Source organism: Acomys minous, assembly GCF_964271855.1.
Source record: "Acomys minous genome assembly, chromosome: 1".
In the NCBI taxonomy this organism is placed as follows: Eukaryota; Metazoa; Chordata; class Mammalia; order Rodentia; family Muridae; genus Acomys; species Acomys minous.
Window position 1 is genome coordinate 25,953,006 of NC_140483.1, and position 21,065 is coordinate 25,974,070.

The window sequence follows — 21,065 nt, forward strand, 5'->3', positions numbered from 1 at the left end:
TTTGTTCACTGGGCCCTAGCAGTCAAATCCTTAATCTACCTGACATGACTAATGAAGCTAATGAAGAGGCAAACACATCCCAAAGGGCCAACCGAGAAATCCTCTAAGACACTGTTACTGCTCACCGAGCAATGGGCCAGTTGGTCACTTCAGCTCAGCTTGAGGAGAACCGTACTGGAGAGCCTGGTCGACATCTATTTTTGATGAGAATATATTTGTAATTGGATTATTTATAACCTCCTCCTGGGCATTTGTTTTCTTTCCAGAATCACAGAGGCATTTTAATAGATTGGCTACGGCAGCAGAGAACTGACTAGAAACAGCTGTGCCCAGCTGTCTATGGAACCGGAGAAGCCTGCGTACTCCTTGTTGGGGGCCACACTACACTTAAGGTAGAAAGTAAGTGCACCCTTGGGTTCCGGCTCCTGTTTCTACAAGAGATCCATCACTCCTGGGAGAGGCAGGGCGTTGAGGTGATTGGATGGCTTAGTGTGTACAGAGAGGAGCCTTCTCTGGAAATCCCTACGATTAAATCAAGTTGACTAGCATTTATTATCCACCGGGTACAAAGCACAGGCTCCCTTGTTTGAGATACGGCGTTTCCTTAAAATGTTATTGAGCAATTTGTTTTAAATTTCCTCTTAAATCCCTTTCTTTGCTAGAAGAAATCTCAGCAACCTGTAGTCTGATCCTCTCGCTTCAGAGGTGAAGAACACAAAAATGCAGGCTTCGTGGGGAGGGATTCGCCCATGGTCCCTGCTGGCAGGGGACCAGGGTCTTCCTGCGTAGCAATCCAGTGGCTCTGGTACCCTAGGTAGCAGTCATGTCTTTATTAAGAGTATTGGGTCAGAGGGGGAAGGGGCACACCGCACTGTGAACAGCAGGTGCACATCTAGGGCCCGTGAAAAATAACCAAACTCGACATGAAATGAAAAAAATCGATTGTTTAAAAATCAAGCAGCAAGGATTCTAGTCAAACAAAAGGAGGGATTTTTTAATTGCATGTTTCTGTGTGTTTATATATGTGGGAGCACATGTGTGTGCAGGTGCATATGCATGCACATGTGTCTACTTGCTTATGGAATCCTGAGGTTGATATCAGGTATCCATCCTCCTTGACTGCGACCATATATACTGAGACAGCCTCTCCCTGACCTAGAGCTCAGCTTTCTACTATTCTGGCCTCCCCAGCTTGTTGTAGGGATCTCCTATCTCCGATTACCATGTACTTGGGGTGCATGCAGGTTCAATGCCCACTTGGCTTTTACGTGAGTTCTGGGAGCCCAACTGCAGTTGGTTAGGTCTCAAACCCGGGACAACCAGCTGAGGTGCCAATTTAACATAACAAGGTGGGCCTGGCAGCCAAGTTCTCCCAGCATCCCTCAGTCCCTATGTGTTACAGGGTCCTTCTGGCTGGCGTACCCCACCCCTACCCTAAACTTTTCCAGCCCAGGGTCTTCCCCTAGATTCCATCCCTACATAATCCAGCCATTTTAGTTACTTTTGTCCTCTTTTGGGCCTCCTGGCCTCTGGGCCTCCAAGTTCCCCTCTTTTTCACTTCTTTCTTTCCTTCCTCCATCTCCTCACATGGCCAGACTCAGGGTCGTGTCCACTCTGGACTCTCCCAGATATCTCTGCCACCACCTTTTTATTTCTTTTATTCATCCACAGTCCTCCTCTTAATTGTCCAGCAAGTATTTTACATGCTAAGTCATCTCCACTACTCATGCTCCTAAGATTTCTTCCTTCCTTCCTTTTTTTTTTTTTTTTTTTGAGTACCAGGGAGACAAAATATCAAGATGATCAAATCAAAAGGAATTAAAACTGGAAATTCTCAAAGAACACAGATACATTATTTCAACAGATAAACACCTGTCTTTGTTAGAGGGTCTCTTGGAGCTAAAACAGAAAACACCTCCATTTTTACCAACCCTATCACAATTCAGCTGACTCTAAGAACTTTCTAGAAGGCTCAGGCTAAATACACTACTATGTCAAGTCCCTCTGTGTCACTAGCATAAAGCTTGTATGTCTTGTTATTATGGGTTTTTGTTTTTGTTTTTGTTTTTGTTTTTGTTTTTTTAGAGCTTTTGTCATGGGCCAGAACCTGAAATGTCTGAAGGTTAGTCTTGTGGGATCAAAAACATCATGTCAGAGGTGCCATCCTGGTAGCAGCCAAAAGCCCTGGCAAAGGGTGAAATACACACCCAGCCAGGCCTCGGACAGATACTGCGCTTGTAGACCAGTAAGGTCCTGGAGAGCAAAGCAGCCACTTTCTACATCCTCCCCTACATCTAGGTCACTTGAAATTAGATACAGATCAGAAGCAGTCAGGTCAAAGACTGAAAACCAGAGTTAGAGATGCTCAGATTACCTTGAAAGAGGCTCTCGCTGGTAAGCCGCCCACTCTGTGAGCCATATTAACACCCCACTGTCACCCTGGGAGCATCCAGAAAGAAGGAAATGGGCCTCCAACCACAGTAATGAGGAGCCCTTCTGTGTGTAGGAAATGAGATAACACCAGAAACCCAGGGCATTTAAGGGATCCACTCCTGCTGTTTTGCAGTGTCTTTTCAAAAAGTATCTTTCTTAAAGGCAGCTTTGCAATGCCCCTAAGCAAATGCCAAGAACCAACTGGGTTCCTCACCCAGACACTCTCCTCTTTCCCTTCCTTCCTCCTCTGGGACTCACCCTGGTATCTGATTTCCTTGGAGGTCATGCAATGGCCAAATAAATACCTATTACTAGAGACTCTGTCCCCAGGGCACCATTCTTACTTCACAGAAACCTAGAGCTGACCAGGTAGTTCCCCCTTGAACCCGTAACTGTTGCCATGTACAAAATCAGTTTCATGGCTGTCAAATACAGGAGAGACAGACAGAGTTATACACTTGCCCCTGGACCTACTCCTGTTGGCAAACACCCACCTGCCCCCAGGCTTTGATTTTCCCTTCCGTGTCCAGAGGCCGTAGCAAAGGTACCAACTCTTGGAAGAGCAAAGCTAACTGGAATCCTCAGAAGTTAAATCCATTTGGCTCACACTCAGCCAGATCTGTTGGGAAACTCAGATGAAAGCACGTCCCAGTTGCAAGGAATAATGAACTCAGTACATTTCAGTGGGCTCAAGCCTCGTATTGAAACTCCACATCCTGCTGTCATTCTTGAGGGAGAAGAAAGACAAAAACTTTGACTTGAATTTTCTTTCCATCACTGCCTGGGCTAGATTGAGTTTCTGCTTCTATCCGTACACACACACACACACACACACACACACACACACACACACACACACACACTCACATACACACTCACACATTCATACTCACATTCACATACTCACACACCCACACTCACACCCACACTCACTCACTAAAGAAAAAACCCTACTATTTTCCTCTCGTCTTCCCTGCCTTGTGTATAAGCATGAGTATCTAAGAACACATTATAAAAATATAAGAATGCACAAATGTGCACATGTCACAGATGCTCACGGTGGAATCAGGCAAATCATTAGAATCTCTTTTTAAAAAAACAACCAAGCCCTGAAGAAGAGAGGGTGGACAGACTGTGAGTGCCATCGGTTGTAGACAACTACAACAAAACAGTGCCTCCTGGACACAACAGGGCAGTTGCACACGCACTCACAGCAGTTGTGACCGCATGCCCAAGACCTGTGCAAGCTCATGCCAGACAGCATCCCAGAATGCAAAGGGGAGATGAGAATCGAGTCCCACCCCTAGTCAAGGGCAATTTATGGAACAAAGAATTATTGTGGCTTATAATCCCAGAGGAGAACGAGCCCACCTTGGCAGGGAAGCCAGGTGACAGGCAGGCGCGGCAACTGGAGCAGAAGCTGAGGGCTTGGCTTGCAGACACAAGCAGAGAGAGCAAACTGGAGCCCAAGGTGCCTCCTGTCCTCAGAACTCCCCTGCAGTGACATACTGCCTCCAGCAAGGGCACACCTCCTAGTAGCCTCTCCAGACACTGTCACCTGGGGAACACATGTTCAAATGTCTGATCCTATGGGGTACATTTCTCATTCATACCGTAGTGCCCCTATCACATTTCTATAGCCAAGAAAAAAAAAAAAAAACAGAAATTTCCAAAGGTACAATAGTCCAGTTTGTGTTAAAGGCACATTCTTATTCAAACAGGCATTGCTAAGCCTTTTTCTCTTTACTATATAGTTTGTCATAAATTTTAAATCAGTCTTTAAAGTTTTAAGTTTAGGTCTTAGGAGATGGCTCAGTGTGGAAAGGCCTTGTTCTACAAGCATGAGGCTCTGCGTTGCAATCCGTAGACCTCGTGTAAAGCAAGCACGCCTGCAACCCCAGTGTTCCAACAGTAAATGGGAGGCCGAGACAGGGGAATCCATGGAAACTCCAGTAGAGAACAAGGCCCCGCCCCACCCTGTGATTTTTTTTTTTCAAGAAATCTTTGATAGGTTAGAACACTGTGGCTCCGGATAGACACAGGCCACTCGCCGTCCTTCATCCTTCGTAGCGCCTCCTTTGTTCTTCCAGCCCATGTGGCAAGAAAGCAACCTCCAACTGTGAGCCTTGTCCTGGGGTTTTCCTTTTACTATTTCCAGGTCATGGTTAGTCACATGTGACTGGGCACATGAAAGCAAAATTGTAGACAAAGGGTTTCTGTACTGTTTCCTGGCACAGTTTGGCTCTCTTGGCCACTTTCTGCCTCTGCCCAAAGGTTAGGCTCTGTCACTTGTAGCTCTCCAGACCCAACTTCTGCATTCTTTAGGACGGTTGGCCACAGAAGTCAGGAACGCAGCTGAAATGTTCTTATGGGAGAACATGTCCACTGGGGCTGGCTGCTTCCTTCTGCTTTCCTCTCGATGCAGTCTCTCTGATGGGGACCCACTCCCTCCCTCCCCTTCAGGCCTGGGTACCACGTGTCTCTGAAGGTGTCTATCTGGGTCAGACATCTTATCTAGCTATGTCTCCAAGCCATACGCACGCCACCGTAAAGAGCCCCTTGAAGAAGTCTCACTCAGCTCTGCTTCTTTAATTAGAGTCGGTGCTCAGTAACACCAGTTAAACAACACAATCATATTGTCAATAACAAAGCTGACACCGGGAGCTGACTTTCCTTGAAATTTCAAATGTTTGTGTTGGAAAAAGCAAGAGCTTGGGACACAGATTCTCAGGTTCACCTGACAAGCTGTTCCTTACTGGGTCCTTCGGTCTCCATATTCACTGCATAATTAAAAATACTATGCCTGGGGTGCTTTTGTCGTAATCAGCCCTTTCCCCCAAATCCTCACTTAGTAAGTCTAGAGTGCATCCCAGATGTGTTTTACGGCCCCCCGGATGATTCTAAAGGCCACCTAGGGCTACAAATCAGAGTTCTTGACGGTGCCCACCTTCTCCTTCCTATGGTGATAAATCTCTGCCTTAGCCATAAACGATGCTGCAAAGGTAGAAAAAAAAAGAATGCAGATTATTTGGAGAAAAAAAATGCCCAGAGTTGTATTTCAAAACATTTTCCCTCTTTGATAAGTGAAATGAGATTTCTGTAACATGGCGAGCGAACAGGCTGAAGAGTCCCGAGCTGGTGGCTCCGGTTTACCACAGAGGTTTTCAGTGTGGAAGCCCAGGCATGTTGCATGTGAGACTGGCGGCAGAGGAGCCCTGGGAAATGTGTGGGTACCAGACCCTCTCCCGGGAGTTCAGTCCTATCAGAGCCACCAGGGTGGGGCCTGGGAGGCCATATTTACATTTGATTCCAAGTTGACTCTAATGTGGACAGGGTTGAGGATCACAGAATAAATAAGATACTTTTTCTAAATATCTCCAACACTAGTTTCCTTCTTTTTTTTTTTTTCTTAAACACTGAGGATGTTCAATTTTTTTCATAAATATACCTGGACACCTTGTGAAATGTGCTAAGTGGTTCGGTTTTTAAGACTGGCTATGAGTTTATCTGCAGTAAGACAAAAATGGAGGTAGAAAGATTGGACAAAAAGAAACCCCTTAGTTTCTATGCTGAATGGCTAATTTCTAATGTATTTTTGGTGGGCAACCAGATGCCCTGCAGGGTAACATTTGGCACATGTTTCTGGATGCATCCTCTGCCAAAGTTGTGGTTTTCCTGAATACCTGGGTCCCAAATGAACTAAGTTCTGTGGAAGGTGTTTTTCTGGTCAAAACATGTGAACTAGTTGAAAGTTTTGTGGAAGGAGTTTTCCACTCACCAAGTGAGTGAGGATAGTTCACTGGAGGAAAGCAGAGCCCAGCAGGCTGGGTCAGCAGTGGGAAGCAGCGTGAGTATTTATTGGTCTTTGACTTCGGGGACCCCAGGCCCTGTTATCCCTGCATGTGTCTGAAGACAGGATTGAGACGCATCACTGTGTTGGTTGATGGAATCACTGAAAACGAAATACATTTCTTAATGGTGCTCTGTAAGCCTCAAACTTATTTTGAAGTATGCTTTTAGTCTGGCAAAAAAACACTATAGCCTGGGATGGAGAAATGTCTCCATTGGTAAGGAGCTTCCTTTGCAAGTGTGAGGACCTGAGAACCAATCTCCAGAGCCAACAAAAATACCAGGCATGGTGGCATGTGCTTATGACCCCAGCAGCAGGGATGCCAGTTAGTCTAGAAACAGACACACACGCACACACACATCTGGCCTTGGTGTTAATTAGCTGCATGGTGTGGGCCAACCACTGCCTCTCTCTGGCCTTCATTTCTTCATCTGTAAAGTTAGTCTAGTTTGGATAATGCTCAACCTTGAATGCTCAGCAGGAAGTGAGGTAGGTGACAAGACATCCCAATGTTTTTGTGTTTCCCCATGTACTCTGGTCTAACTGGCCTGGAACTGGTCCTGTGCACTGGTATTTCTGAAACACTGGGCAATTTAACGTGGTAGGGAGCTGAGGGCTGCTGCACCGGACGTCTCAAAACTCCTTTCAGCTCTGACCTAGCTTTGGGCTGAGGAGCTATCAGTCCCTCAGAGGCTGAGCTGTCAGAAGACATGACTAACAAATGGTGGGCATAATTGGGAAGAACCTGCAGGCCTCATGTCTGAAAAGGTCTACCTTTGCCTTCTTTTAGGAACTGAGCTCATCCATCCATCAGGCAGAGAACCCGATGGTGATGAGTCTGGGTTTGTAACATGCTGTGCCTGGGACATGTACTCTCTCTGAGAAGAAAATAAATAGTTTTGTGGCCGCCCTCAGTGTACCTCAAAAGCTACTAAGTTGGGGCTCAGTGGGTAAAGAGCTTGTCATGTAATAAGAGCCTGATTCTGGATTCCCAGAAGTCACTTAAAAAGCAGGGCCCAGTGGCGTGAACTTGCAGCCTCAGCACCAGGGAGGCAGACACAGAGAACACGTGAGGCTTGCTGGCCAGCAGTTGGGACAAAATGGCAAGCTCTAAATGTCAGCGAGTAACCTTGTCTCAAAAAAAGTATGTGGAAGCTGGGCACGGTGGCATATGCCTTCCTTTAATCCCAACACTTGGGAGGCAGAAGCAGGTGGATCTCTGTGAGTGTGAGGCCAGGCTGGCCTCCACAGCAAGTTCCAGACCAGCCGAAGCTGCATAGTAGTAAGACCGTATCTCAAAAACAACATGTGGAAAGTAAACTGGCCAGTGCTCAGAGTCTCAGAGACTTCTGAGTGATCGAGCATCAGTGGATGTCTAACTCACGCCCTGTTCTCAAGGCACCAGGATCTGTGCAGAAGAAATGGAAAGACTGTAAAAGCCAGAGGTGGTGGGAGGCTTCAAGGACATGGTGTTTTCTGTACACAACAGGGCAGATTCACTTACATGGCAATTGTGACAATGTGCATAAGACCTTTGCAAGCTCAAGCGGGACAAAAATCCCATCGTGGGAGAGGGGAATTGGCCCAAAGTCCCACCCCTTAATTAAGGAGCTTCTGGTATTTGACTGTGGCTTGGAGAGGGAAAATCGGTTTTGCTTAATGGCATGATACAGGGACCACACCCCAGGGCAGACAGCATTCCCAGAGGAAGTCCACCAATACACCTGAACCCAGTGAGTTTTAAAAGAAGAGATAGTGAATCAAGCTGAGTAGGAAGGGAGGTGGAGGAGGGTCTGGGACAAGTCGAAAAACAAAATGCGTTGTATAAACTTCTCAAAGAATTAATGAAAACATCATTTTAAAAATAGTAATGTGGAGTGATTGAGGAAGACACCCAAAGTCAAATTCCATCTTCCATGCACACATACACACACACACACACACACACACACACACACACACACACACACACACATACACACTATCAAATTAGCTAGATGGTGATTTCATCAATTCTTCTGCTTTCTGCTTCAGCATTTCCCAACGTCATTTCAGCATGCAGGTTATGGGTCACATACAGGGTTGATTCCTAGCTCTTCCTTTTTTCAAGACAGGGTTTCTCTGTGTAGCCTTGGCTGTCCTGGAACTCACTCTGTAGACCTGGCTGGCCTCGCACTCACAGAGATCTGCCTGCCTCTGCCTCCCTGAGTGCTCGGATTACAGGCGTGCACCACCACACCCAATCTCCTAGCTCTTTTTTAAAAGATGTATTTGTGTGTGTGCATGTATGTGTATGTGTGTATGTATATACAATGTGTGTGCAAATGAATGTGTGTATAGTGTGTGAATGTATGTACAGTGTATGTGCAAGTGAATGTATGTAGAGTATGTGTGAATTATGTAGTGTGTGTGTGTAGTGTGTGTGTGTGTGTGTGTGTGTGTGTGTGTGTGTGTGTGTGTGTTTCAGAGAGAGTGTCAGATCCCCTAGAGCAGGAGATAAGAAGTTGGTGAGCTGCTTCATGTAGGTGCTGGGGACCCGAACTCTGGTCCTCTGGAAGAGCAGTATTTGCTCTTAACCGCTGAGCCATCTCTCCAGCCCCAATTCCCAGTCCTTCTTGTGGGTCTTGAAGATAGAGTCTAAGTGCGTTGAACTCACAATGCTCTTGCCTCACCCTTCTGAGCACAGTGGATATAGGAGGGTGGCACCATGCTTGGCTTGATTCCTGTTTGGGGTTAGATTGTTGCTGGTCTAAGTCTGGTCTCCCATAGGCTGCCCATTCATCACCGCAGCAGGAGAGCACCCCAGAGCTCAAATCCTCCAGCCAGACTTTCCACATTGGCCTCAGCGTCATTGTAGTCCCTTCTGCCACAGACCAGCCTGAAGCACGTGAATAGATAGCGCCAGTGTCTCATTTAGACACTTAGCTAGGACAGATGTGGAGAGCAAAGCAAAGGAGGAGAATGCACTCCAAAGAAGCAGCCCAAGACCACTTCAACAATTAGACTTCGGGTCGCAGTGACCAGCTACACAATTAAAGCCAGTATAAAGACAGGTGGGCCTTGACCTTCTGGCCAGTCAATGCCCACGCTCAGTGACTCTGTCTTTCAGTAAATTACTTTAACTGCACCTCCTTTTGGCAATAAAGACAGAGAGACTCTATGTTAAGCTGACGAGCAGTTGCCTTCCAACCTGCAGGTTAATACCCTTGTGTAAAGCTACGTTGGGCAGGAAGTACACTTGGCTCAGGGGACTAGGTGGGTTTAAGTGGGGGTCAATTTGCTTGCCAGAAGACTTACTTTCACTTTTACCAGCTTTGTAAAACTTTGTAAAAAAAATTCTACCAAGGATTCATCAGTGTACAAAGGAGTAAAGGGGTCCACAGGGTTCTTGTATGGAATTTGACTAAAGTTTCTGCTTGTTCACATATTCCTTGTTCTCGAGATTTAAAACTCATGTTTAGTAAGACTGTTTCTTATTAAATTTATTTGTTGAGTCTTATTATTATCCATCATGAAGTTGGCCTGGCTTCTTCATATCTTAGGATAAGTAATGGAGTGTCTGAGCAAAAGTCGGGGACTTCTTTAAACATGTCCCACTGGGTCAGCCAGCTGGTGTGTGTGTGTGTGTGTGTGTGTGTGTGTAGTATGCTGTTGTTTTGCTACTCTGCCAGCTGTCACGTGACTCACCCTACCCATGCTGAGAATGTGTTCAAAGGACTCCCTAGCCGCACAGAACAAAGAACAAGTACCAAATTACCCCCAGGATAAGTCCACTCTTGTATCACAGGAATGCAATGTCCCCCTAGAAATACTGAGGCTAGCAACGGAAACTAAACCATATTTGGGGGATACAGACTCATTACTGCACACAACAGAGACTGTAAATGTGAGATAACTACAAACATGATGTGCTCTCTGCACTATAAAGTATATTGCTGGAGAGAAGAGAAATGGCAGAAGGCTAACTTTGGCATTTACTCTCAAGACCTTTGTTCACTTATCACAGGAAGCTCTTGAGTAAGTTACACAAATTCATGAGCCTCCATTTTCTCTACTATAGGATGGAGAAAGTCAACACACTGACTATTGTGAGGATGCTGAGTCCCAAAATATAGGAGGACCTTAAGAAGGTAGTTGCCTATCCTTTACAATTACCTAACTATATAAATAATATCTATTATATATAATATATAATAAAGTCTATTATAGCTTAATCTATGCCTCTAACCCAATGGCTCTCAACATGTGGGTCATGGTCTCTTTGAAGTCAAATGACCCTTTCACAGGGGTCACCTAAGTCCATCAGAAAACACAGCTATTTGTATTGTGCTTCATAACAATAGCAAAATTAGTTATGAAGTAGCCACAAAAATAAATTTATGGTTGGAGTCACCACAACACACAGAACTGTGTTAAAACATCACAGCAGTAGGAAGGTTGAGGACCATTGTCCTGAAAGACGCTTTCTTTGACCTATTTTGTAGGTGGCTTGTTTTTGTTTGTTTTGGTTTGGTTTGGTTTTGGTTTTGGTTTTCCCCAGTAAGTGCTTTTAGCATTTCAAATCTTACATCAAAGCTTTGCAGAACAAAGCACCAACATGACCTAAGGCCAGATTGGACATTGCCTGGGAAACGAAAGAGAGATGTAACTTTGATTGGCTCTTCAGCCCAGTTCGCACTAGTGGGCAAGGATGATATGGCACTGTGAAATGTCCTAAGGAGCTTCTAAAGGAAAACCAGCTGTTTGCTCTCCCCTACAAACTTCAGGGCGACAGTGGTTTATGAAGATGTCACATTGGTGCATTTTTGGGAGGTACCTTTAGCAGTTAGGCTTAATTTGTGGTGGATGCATCAATTCTCAGTGTATGAGATCCTCCAATATGTTAGAATAGACTGAAGCTTTTAAAAAGGAAAAAAGGACAGAAAAGAAAAAAGCATATGCTGGTTGTGTGCCCAGGTTTTGTAGGCTTGGTCTGCCTATACAGCATAGGTTCTCAACCTGTGGGTCACAATCCTGTTGGAAGTCACACATCAGACTTACATTACAGTTTACATTATAGTTCATAACAGTGGCCAAATTAGAGTTATGAAGTAGCAAAGAAATAATTTTATGATCTGGGGGAGGGGGGGGTCTCTAGGATCTGTATTAGAGTCACAGCATTAGGAAGGCTGAGAACCACTGCAATAAAGACGAACTCGTTTCTTTTCTTTGAAGGGCTGAGATGAGGACTGGGAAGCATTCAACAGAGCACTCCCTACGTTATATGTGCTCCCCCTATGTTATATGTGCTCCCCCTACGTTATATGTGCTCCCCATCAAGGTAACTTGTGATTTTGTTGCTGCTACTGTTCAAGCATGGCGCGGAATTTACACCACACCTGCATTAGACATGGTGATATCAAAAGAAACGTGCGGGCACTCCTGCTTTCCAGATGCCAGACAACCAGGGTGCAGGAGAACCGTGCCAATATGTCTGCAGAGTGATGACTTCTTTGATAAGATCTGAATAAAATATTGTGGGTACCCAACGGAGAACCAAAGCCAGCTTCCCAGAGAGATAATCTGTTTGTCCTCACGAAGTGATGGGGGATTGACCTCATAATGGCAAAGGGCTCCTGAGTCCTAGGAAAATGTGTTCTGCCTGCACCACTTCCTGTTTGTCTCCTTAAGATAAGTGTAGTTCTCACTCCTTATCAAAGAAACGTCTCTTTGTGGCAGACAGAGAGCATTGCAGAAAACCACAGCAGGTCAAAAACGCAGAGAACAACTGGTTGTGGGGTGCCCAGCCCTAGATGATATATCTACAACCCTCGCACACATAAGGCTAAGGGAACGTTGCAGAAGAGGGTGCAAAAAGATCGTAAGAGCCGGAGGACCAGGAAGTCTGCTATGAGATTGTGTCTCCTAGAAATGATGGGGAAGTGTCACCCATGATCCCTCAACAATATGGCTGACTAAACAAGACCTGAACAAGTATAACATCAATAAAGATGCTAACACAAAACGGGGAGACGTCACAGGCCCCATGCCTAGAGTAAGACCTACCGGCAGCTAAGAAATGCTGAGGGTAGGCAAAATAGTCTCCGTTAGGCATGAGCCTCCTAATTGGTTATCCTTACATAACAATAACAATTAAAGAAAAATAGACCATGAGCTTGAGAGGAAGCAAAAGAAATGAGAGGCATGGGAGGTTTGGGAAGGAAAAACGGGAAGGGGAGAAATGGCGTGACTATATTTTAATTTCAAAAAAATTAAAAATCAAGGGAGAAACAAAGAACATTCCACAGAGAAATTAACTGACAGGGGCCGGGGGGTGGGGATAACAATGAAGCCACTAGTGCTGATCCACTGGAACACAAGAATCAGTAGACTCGGGCGTGGAAGTGACGTGACCTGTTTTATTCTGGGGGTGAAAAAAATTGGAGCTAAACACAAGAGGAGCAGGGACGAGGCACACACTGCTTAACAGAAAGTAGCAACCTGCTCACCCACTACCAAATTGAGCCTTGATGTGGCTGTGCACAGAGCTGGTCACCTCAAGGCCTCTCCAGTCCATCTGGAGAGACCAGTTGATAGAAGAGAGTAAGCAGGAGAGAACTGCAGTGTTTGATGGCAAAGTCATATAGATTTAAATATATATGCAGGACATTATATATATAATATTAAATATATGTACAGGACATTAAAGCAGAAGTAGGGGTGAGGGCAGAAAAGGTAAATAACTCATGCTTTATTTCTCTTCTGAGAAGAGAAACGAGAGAGGGTAATGGGTCGGATATGAAAATGCTAAAAGTTAACTTTGTCAGAAAGAGCCACTGCTTGATTTCTAAATATTGCAAGCTGGTCTGCATGGTAGGGAGCAGGTTGGTGGCCATGGGAGGGTGAAAATGGAAACAGAAATATAATGCCTGCCAAAGTCAGCGTCCTGTGTTCGAGACTGCCTAAAGTGCCACTAAGAAAAATGGTTTTAGGGGGAGAGTCCAAAGACCAGGACTCCTTCTTTTCACCAATAAGGACACACGTGACCATCCTCTCCCTCAAAGGGCACATTTTGATGGATAAGAAGGAAAGGTCAGACACAAAGGCTCCCGAATCATGTCCCAAGCCTCACAGGCAAATCATCTCAGTGCAGATGTTTTGCTGTCCCCTTTGGAGTATGCTTGTGGATGGCATCTGGAAGGTGAGCTTCAGAGGGACAGCTCCCATCATGGCAAAGAGCAGGGTGACTGCCAGGCATCGTGGCACACACCTTGGATGCCAGCACTTGGGAGGCAGCGGCAGGAGGCTCCCTGTAGGCTTGAGGCCAGCCTGGTCTACATAATGAGTTCCAGGACAGCCAGAACTACATAGTGAAACTCTGCATCAAAACAAACAAAAAAGCAAAATAGAGAGAGGGGAGGGGAAGGGGAAAGAAGGGGGTGAGGGGAGAGGGAGAGGGGGGAGAAGGGGAGGGGGCAGGGGGGAGGGGAGAGAAAGAGAGCACAGGAGCTCAGGGTGACAACTCTCCTGGTGTGGCCAGGACTACTTTCTAGCTGAAAGTCATCCCTCACAGACCCCTCAGGTTTGGGAAAGCTAGAGTAGACAGTCACCTTAACAGCTGTCCTAAAATACTGCAAACAGCTGCTGCAGCAGTGACAAAATCCCTCACGGATTGATCAAACTTCTGCCTGGGGGACGTGGGGCCTCCGTAACTTTCTGTCTATGTGGTTTAAGGGTGTTATGGACAAGAATTCTAATGATGGGCAGACATTTCCTCTAACAAAGCCCAAGACATTGGCCTATAAAAGAAGAGGCCAGGTTTAGTCAGTGGCACATGCCTTTTATCTCAGCACATGGGAGGCAGAGGCAGGTGGATCTCTGTGAGTTCAAGGCCAGCCTGGTCTACAAAGTGAGATCCAGGACAGCCAGAGCTACATGGTAAGACCCTGTCTCAAATGAAAAAGGAAGATGAGGAGGAGGAAGGCAATTAATAATAGCAGTAATAGTATCAACCAACATGCTGGGAACTTGCTATATGCTGGGCCATGTTCTAAGTGCTTCACGTAAATCCATTTAATCCTCACAAGAGCCTTTTATAATATTCTGCATTGTAGCGGTGATAAGTGGAGAGACAGAGATTCTATATGCAATAGTGTACATGAAACTTGGATTTGAACCCAGGCTGCCTAAGCCCCATATGTCCTATATATAATAACAATTATATCATTATATTTAGAAATATATAACAATTCCTATTTATTAAGCTACTGCTTTGTGACATTCACTGTACTAAGTGCACTTTCTGCAAAATGTCTCATTTAACCTTTGCCATTTGTCTGTCTGGGTCTGGATGGGCCCATACACTCAATTGTTTGTGGAACTAGTGCTTGTCCAAGAATTGTAACACTGTGATATTTTGTGGGCTTGTTTGTTTTGTTTTTAACAGGTAAAGGACGCTGAGGAATTTAGGCCAAAGAAGTAGCAGTAAGAATGGAAGTGAGAGGCAGGTTTGAGAAAAATTTCCAAAGTAAAAACACTTTACATGACAATATATAGAATAGGGGAGGGTGAGGAAAAGAAGTCATCGGGATGACTCGGGGCTTTTGTTTTTAACCTGGGTGACTGGGTCGATTTAAAAAAAAAGTCAAAATCAAGACTTCAAGAAAGTTTAGTTTGAGAGTTGCTATAGACTGAATGTTTGTGGCTCTGGCCCTAAATTTTATATGTTGAAATCCTAATTCTACATGCGGTAATATCTGAACTCAGTGAATAATTAGGCCCTGATGGCGGAGCCTTTGGGGTTGGTGCTAAGGCCAGGAGAGTGTCTTCGCCTTCCCACAGTGTGAGGGCACAGGGAGAAGACATCTGCCTGGGGACCAGGAAGCCAGTCCTGAACAGACACCAAATCTGCCAGCCTTTCACACTGGGACCTCCCAGAACAGTGAGAAAACACACATGCCTCCGAGTTGAGTCACAGCCTCAGTAAGGAACTTTAGCAAACAGAAAGAGGATGAATTCATGCTGAAGTGGGTTACATTTCATATAAGGAACATACATGTTGATAGACCTGGCCAGGAAGTCCAGGAAATTGATGTTTGGTGCTTGGCAGCCAGAAGTCTCCATGTCGTGATGAAAGCCACACGTGCATATAATTATCCAAAGAAGAGAAATGACAAACAGAGACTAGCAAATATGACATTTCAAGGGTGAGCATTAAAGAAGAGCCTGTGGAGGAACTGTCCAGACCTGAGAGATGGTAATGACACCAGGAAACAAGTGTCTACCTGGAAATCACCAGATGAGCAGGTATCAAATAGAACCTGTTACCGAGAGGACAAACAGGACACAGTACTGGAGACTTACAAACAGGTCATTAGGACAAGGTGCAGCTGGTGACTGATGGCAGCAGGTCAGAGCACCCCAGACAGCAGTTAAGTGGCCCTGTACCTCACTTTATTCGCCTTGTTTGCCCTGGGCCAGGAATAAAGTCAGACCCTATGGACCCTAGCTCTCAGGCTGTGGGCAAACGAGGCACCCCTACAATCAGTTCTAAACAGCTACAAAAATAAAATATGCAGAAGCAAAAGTGTAAGTGCAAACAAAACTAAAAGGACAAAACCGAAAATCTTCCCATCTACAGCAAGAGACAAGGAAAAGAAAAAAAAAAAACAAACAAACAAAACTTCTTGCTGTCCTAATGAAATTTCTGTGCAGGTTTATGGCTGCTGTTAGTGGCAGCCTGACCCCTGACCCAAGGCTGGAGAATGGCTGTGTCTTATTAGATACCCAACACAAGACAAGTGGCAAGAAGGACATGCGGTCCAAGGGTCACCGTTTCATTTCCAAGCCCAAATAGTTCACAGTTGACCTTGAAACTAGGAAAGATATTTTTCCCACCAAGATGATACAGAAAAGACAACCATGGCATCCATGTGAAACGGCTCTGGGTTTACGACCCCGTCGGGAGAAAACACAGAAAATTACGAGCTGAAACAGAAAGACCTGCGTTTAACGCTCGGCAACTTGGCTCAGGAAGAAAGCAGGTGATCTGATGTCAGACGCGTGACCTTTTTATGTGAGCTGTCCGTAATTTATCTCCACACCCTGTAAGTGGTATCGCCTGGGTCATTTCTTATAGTCTCTGCGTCCAAGTGCGTGTGATCATCTGAGCTTTGCCGGATCCCCTTGCTGGTTCACCGCACTTCATTTGTCATGCAGGAGGATCAAGCTGAGCATTCCTGTGGGTGGAGACCCCAGCCAGGCCTCCCCGAAACTGCCTCTTTCAGCGCCATAAGTCCCCCCCCCATCATAAATAATGTCACAACTGGAGGCTTCAACCTGTTGCCATCAGCTTTTCTCTTGGCAATACACCAACTATATTCCCCTGAGAAAAAATGAATTATTTTCAGAGTCCTGGGGGATTGCAAGGGGCAGGCAGAAAAGTAAGCAAAACCCCTCCAATCCGGGGCCAATAGGCCCTCATTGCTATTTCTAAACCAAAAGCTGACATCTCATTCTGACTGTTTCCCCGCAGAGATGATGTGGTATTTTCCAGTCCTCCACTTCACTGTCTGCCCCCTCCCAGTTCTTCCCACCTGTTGTCAAAGCAACAACAGGCTAATTCACAGGGAAGTTCAGCGAGGAGGCTCGCAGCAGTGAAGTGGGAGGGAGACGTATTGAAATAAGACAAGCGCGGGACCGAAGGATGCTCTGTCTCCGTGATACAGGACTGAAGGATGCTCTGTCTCCATGGCACAGGCTTCATTCAGACTTGCCATGGATCTGGCTTCACAATGCGTTTTCTAGCCTCAAAAGCTTTTAGACCTGGAAGCGGTGGCACCAGCCTATAATCCTAGCACTTTGGAGGTAGAGGGAAGGGAAATCAGGAGGTCAAGGACAGACAGGACTAGATAACAAATTTGTAGCCAACGCAGGCTACAAGAGGCTCTGAAAAACAGAAATAACCATCACAAAAAAAAAAAAAAAGAATTCTTTTCAGGCCTACTACATGGAGAGAGAGAGAGGGAGAAAGAGAGAGAGAGAGAGATACAAGGATTCTGAGTTGGTCTCCAGGACACCAGCTTGCACCTGAGGACAGGAAAAGAAGCTGCCTGGGCCCCTTGGCTGCTAGAGCACAGCATGGATGCTCTGAACCCCAGGGCTTAATCCCAGCTCTTTTCAATTCCAACCACTTTCCACAAATAAATTATTTCTTTTCTGGTTACGTCAGGAACTCCTCGTGTATGATGGAATGGATCAACCACGCAGATGAGCCGCGCTGGCTGCTGGGGCTGCCAAAAGGAAAGGCCCAAGTGATCTAGTGTTTTTCATCTTATTGACAATAGTTTAATTGAGTCAAGCTGCGTGTGTCTTGGGCAAGTTTCAAACACTGAAAGCAGAGGACTCCCAGTGTTAGGCACTCGGCTGGACACCGGGGTCTGGAACTATGCTGTTAACTGGCGCTTGTAGAAATTCTAGGGCACATAATATATTTGAATGCTACAACAGCAATTACCACCCTTTAGAGAAAGCACTAGAAACTGAGTTCAGATCTCTAACACACACGTGACTACCACATGGGCATGACAGCCTGCGTAATCTCAGCACACGGGATCCCTGGGGCAAGCTGGCTACCTAGACTAGCTGAATCGGTGACCTCTGAGTTCAGCTAGAGTCCTTGTGTAACGTTATGTCTGTTACCTCAATAAAACACCGTGTCCAAGGCAGCAAGGTAACGTTGAGAAGACAGAGTTTATTTGGCTTACGGTTCAAAGAGATGAGAGTGCATCACAGTGGGGATGCACGGCAGCAAGAAGCAGGCTTGGTGGATGGAGCAGGAAGCTAAGAACTCACATTCTTGAGCCACAAACACAGTGCAGAGAAAGTAAGCTGCAAGTAGGCAAAGCTTTTTTTTTTTTTTAATCTTAATGCTGCTCCTACTGGTGTACTTTCTCCAGCAAGGCTGTGTCACCCAAACCTTCTTATACGGTATCAGCAACCGGGGATCAAGTGACCAAATGACGAAGACTAAAAGAAACATTTGCCATTCAAACTACCGCACCCTGACTCAACATATAAGGTGGAGAGTGATCAAGGGAGACACACCTGATGTCAACACAGAGCCTGCACCTGCCCGGGCACACATGTGCACACGCAGCATACACACACAGCCCCCAACCCCAACCCATACACCGGCAAAACTATTATAACTGTAAACCATATTAGAGAACTTTTGTGCAAATTCACAGTGTCACACTGTCTTTAGACCCTTTTTCAGTTTATCCCCCCCAAACAAGCGAGGAATTGGCTCTTTGCCCCATGGGCCGGGGTCTGTTGTGGTGTTGCTCAGAAGCGGAGCTAAGGTTTTCCCTCGAGGGTGGTTCATGTGGCACGGACACTTGAACATACTCTTAGCTCTGGTCCCATCCCAGCGGTGCCAGCTTAGACCTGCCTCCCAGAGAGGTTCATGACATTCTTATAGAAGTGGAGGGGGGGCGGTTCCTTGAGAGTGAAACTCCCCAAATTCCTCCATGGCAGCATGTCCTCTGCTCATGAGGGGTCACATCTATGGAGCTTTCACTAGCCACTGCTCAAAGTGTACTAACTAATTAATCCCTGTTACTGTTAAATCTCAAATCCGGGACAAATAGGCCCACTGAAGCGTCCATTAACATATCAAAGCAGACCTGACTGCCAGCTTCTCCCAGCATGCTTCAGTCCCTACCTGTTACAGGGTATGGCTGGCATACTCCACCCCCACCCCCCACCTTAAGCTTCTCCAGGCAAGGGGCAGGGCTACCCTTCCCCCAGCTGCCCTTCTCTGTATAACCCAGCCATGGTCTACCCTTTACCTTCCTGACCTCTTGGTCTGGCTCTCCCCTGCCCCCTATCCACTTTTCACATGGCCAGGCTCATGGTCATGTCCTCTCTGGACTCTCCTAGATGTCCCTGTGTCTGGCTATGCTTTCTCTTTTCTCTACAATAAACGTCCTCCTCCGCCACACCTAGGAGCTGCTTTCTGAAAGTGGTCCTGCAGTTACTCCATTTCACACGCAGAGAACCTGCAGCTGGTCAGCAGCTCCCTACCACAGCAGCTCTGAACCGTTTACATGAACCCCTATCCACTGACTTTCACCCCCTGAGCTCCCTGCTCGACAGCTCTGCGTGATCTGTGGGGATAAACAGTTTCTGGTGCTCCTCCCTGGGAGAAAGCCCTTCCTTCCTCCCATCCTGTCCTCTAACAGGGAAACAGAACGAAATCATTGCCATCTCTAAGTAATCTGAGACCAGTCGGTCAGACATATCTCACGAGGCTTCGAGATCAGACTCACAGGAGTGAATCCCAGCCTTGGCCTGGAGTCCCTCGTGGCCAGTGGCTGGAAGGTAGGAGCCAGGCTGTTACCATTTCCTTCTTGCTTTCTATACTCACCATCCTGTGGCTATGATATTGATCCTGAACAGCTGAATATTATTAAGCAAATAAATCATGAGTTTGCTAAAGTTCCTCTAGAGATGTTTGTAAAGACCTATCTCCCCATGTTGATTCCATTTGGGAGGGTGTTGTTTTTGTTTGTTTGTTTGGTTGGTTGGTTGGTTCGTTAGTTGGTTGGTTTTTTGAGACAGGGTTTCTCTGTGTAGCCTTGGCTGTCCTAGACTTGCTTTGTAGACCAGGCTGGCCTCAAATTCACTGCGATCCAATCTCCCTGCCTCTGCCTCCCGAGTGCTGGGATTAAAGGCATGTGCCACCACATTTGGCTCATTTCTTTTCTTTTTCTTTCTTTCTTTCTTTCTTTCTTTCTTTTTTCTTTTTTCTTTCTTTCTTTTCTTTTCTTTTCTTTTCTTTTTTTTTTAGACAGATTTTCTAATATGTAAAAATTGGCATTAGATTAGATTGTTATACTGAAAGTCACAACTCATTCTCTTTTCCAAAAGCTCAATTTCTCTCAAAAGATATTCTTAACAGATTTCTCAATTATCTCTGTAACAGCCCTGGTTGTCCTGGAACTCAGCTCTGGCTGGGCAACCAGGCTGGCCTGGAACTCAGAGATCTTCCTGCCTCTGTCTCCCAAGGGCTGGGGTTCAAGGCTTGTGGCACCACACCCAGCTCCCAGCATTGCTTCCTAAACACAATCATTTGTCTCTTCTCTTCAGTGTAACTTCCATGACAATATGCATATGTAAATTACACACATAAAATCAAAGCAAAGATTAAAATTCACCTCAGCAATTCTAGGACAAAGAAGGCTAAAGTTAGAACACAGGAATGCAAGCACAAGACAAACTTGAATAAAGAAACACATCAGACTCTGAGATTTACAGTTTTTAAAAAGTTTGCTGTTGGAGATCTAAAAAATACTTCAATCAAAGAGATTGTACTCCCAGCTGGTGTACACCTGAACTCCCAGCTGGTGTACACCTGTACTCCCCACTGGTGTACACCTGAACTCCCAGCTGGTGTACACCTATACTCCCAGCTGGTGTACACCTGTACTCCCCACTGGTGTACACCTGTACTCCCAGCTGGTGTACACCTGTACTCACCACTGGTGTACACCTGAACTCCCAGCTGGTGTACACCTGTACTCCCCACTGGTGTACACCTGAACTCCCAGCTGGTGTACACCTGAACTCCCAGCTGGTGTACACCTGAACTCCCAGCTGGTGTACACCTATACTCCCAGCTGGTGTACACCTGTACTCCCAGCACCCAGGAGGGCTAAGCCATGAAGATCAAAGGTCTGAGTGACAGAGCTAGAACATGTCAAAAAGGGGCAGGGAGAGAAAATATTTCTTTTTTTTTTTT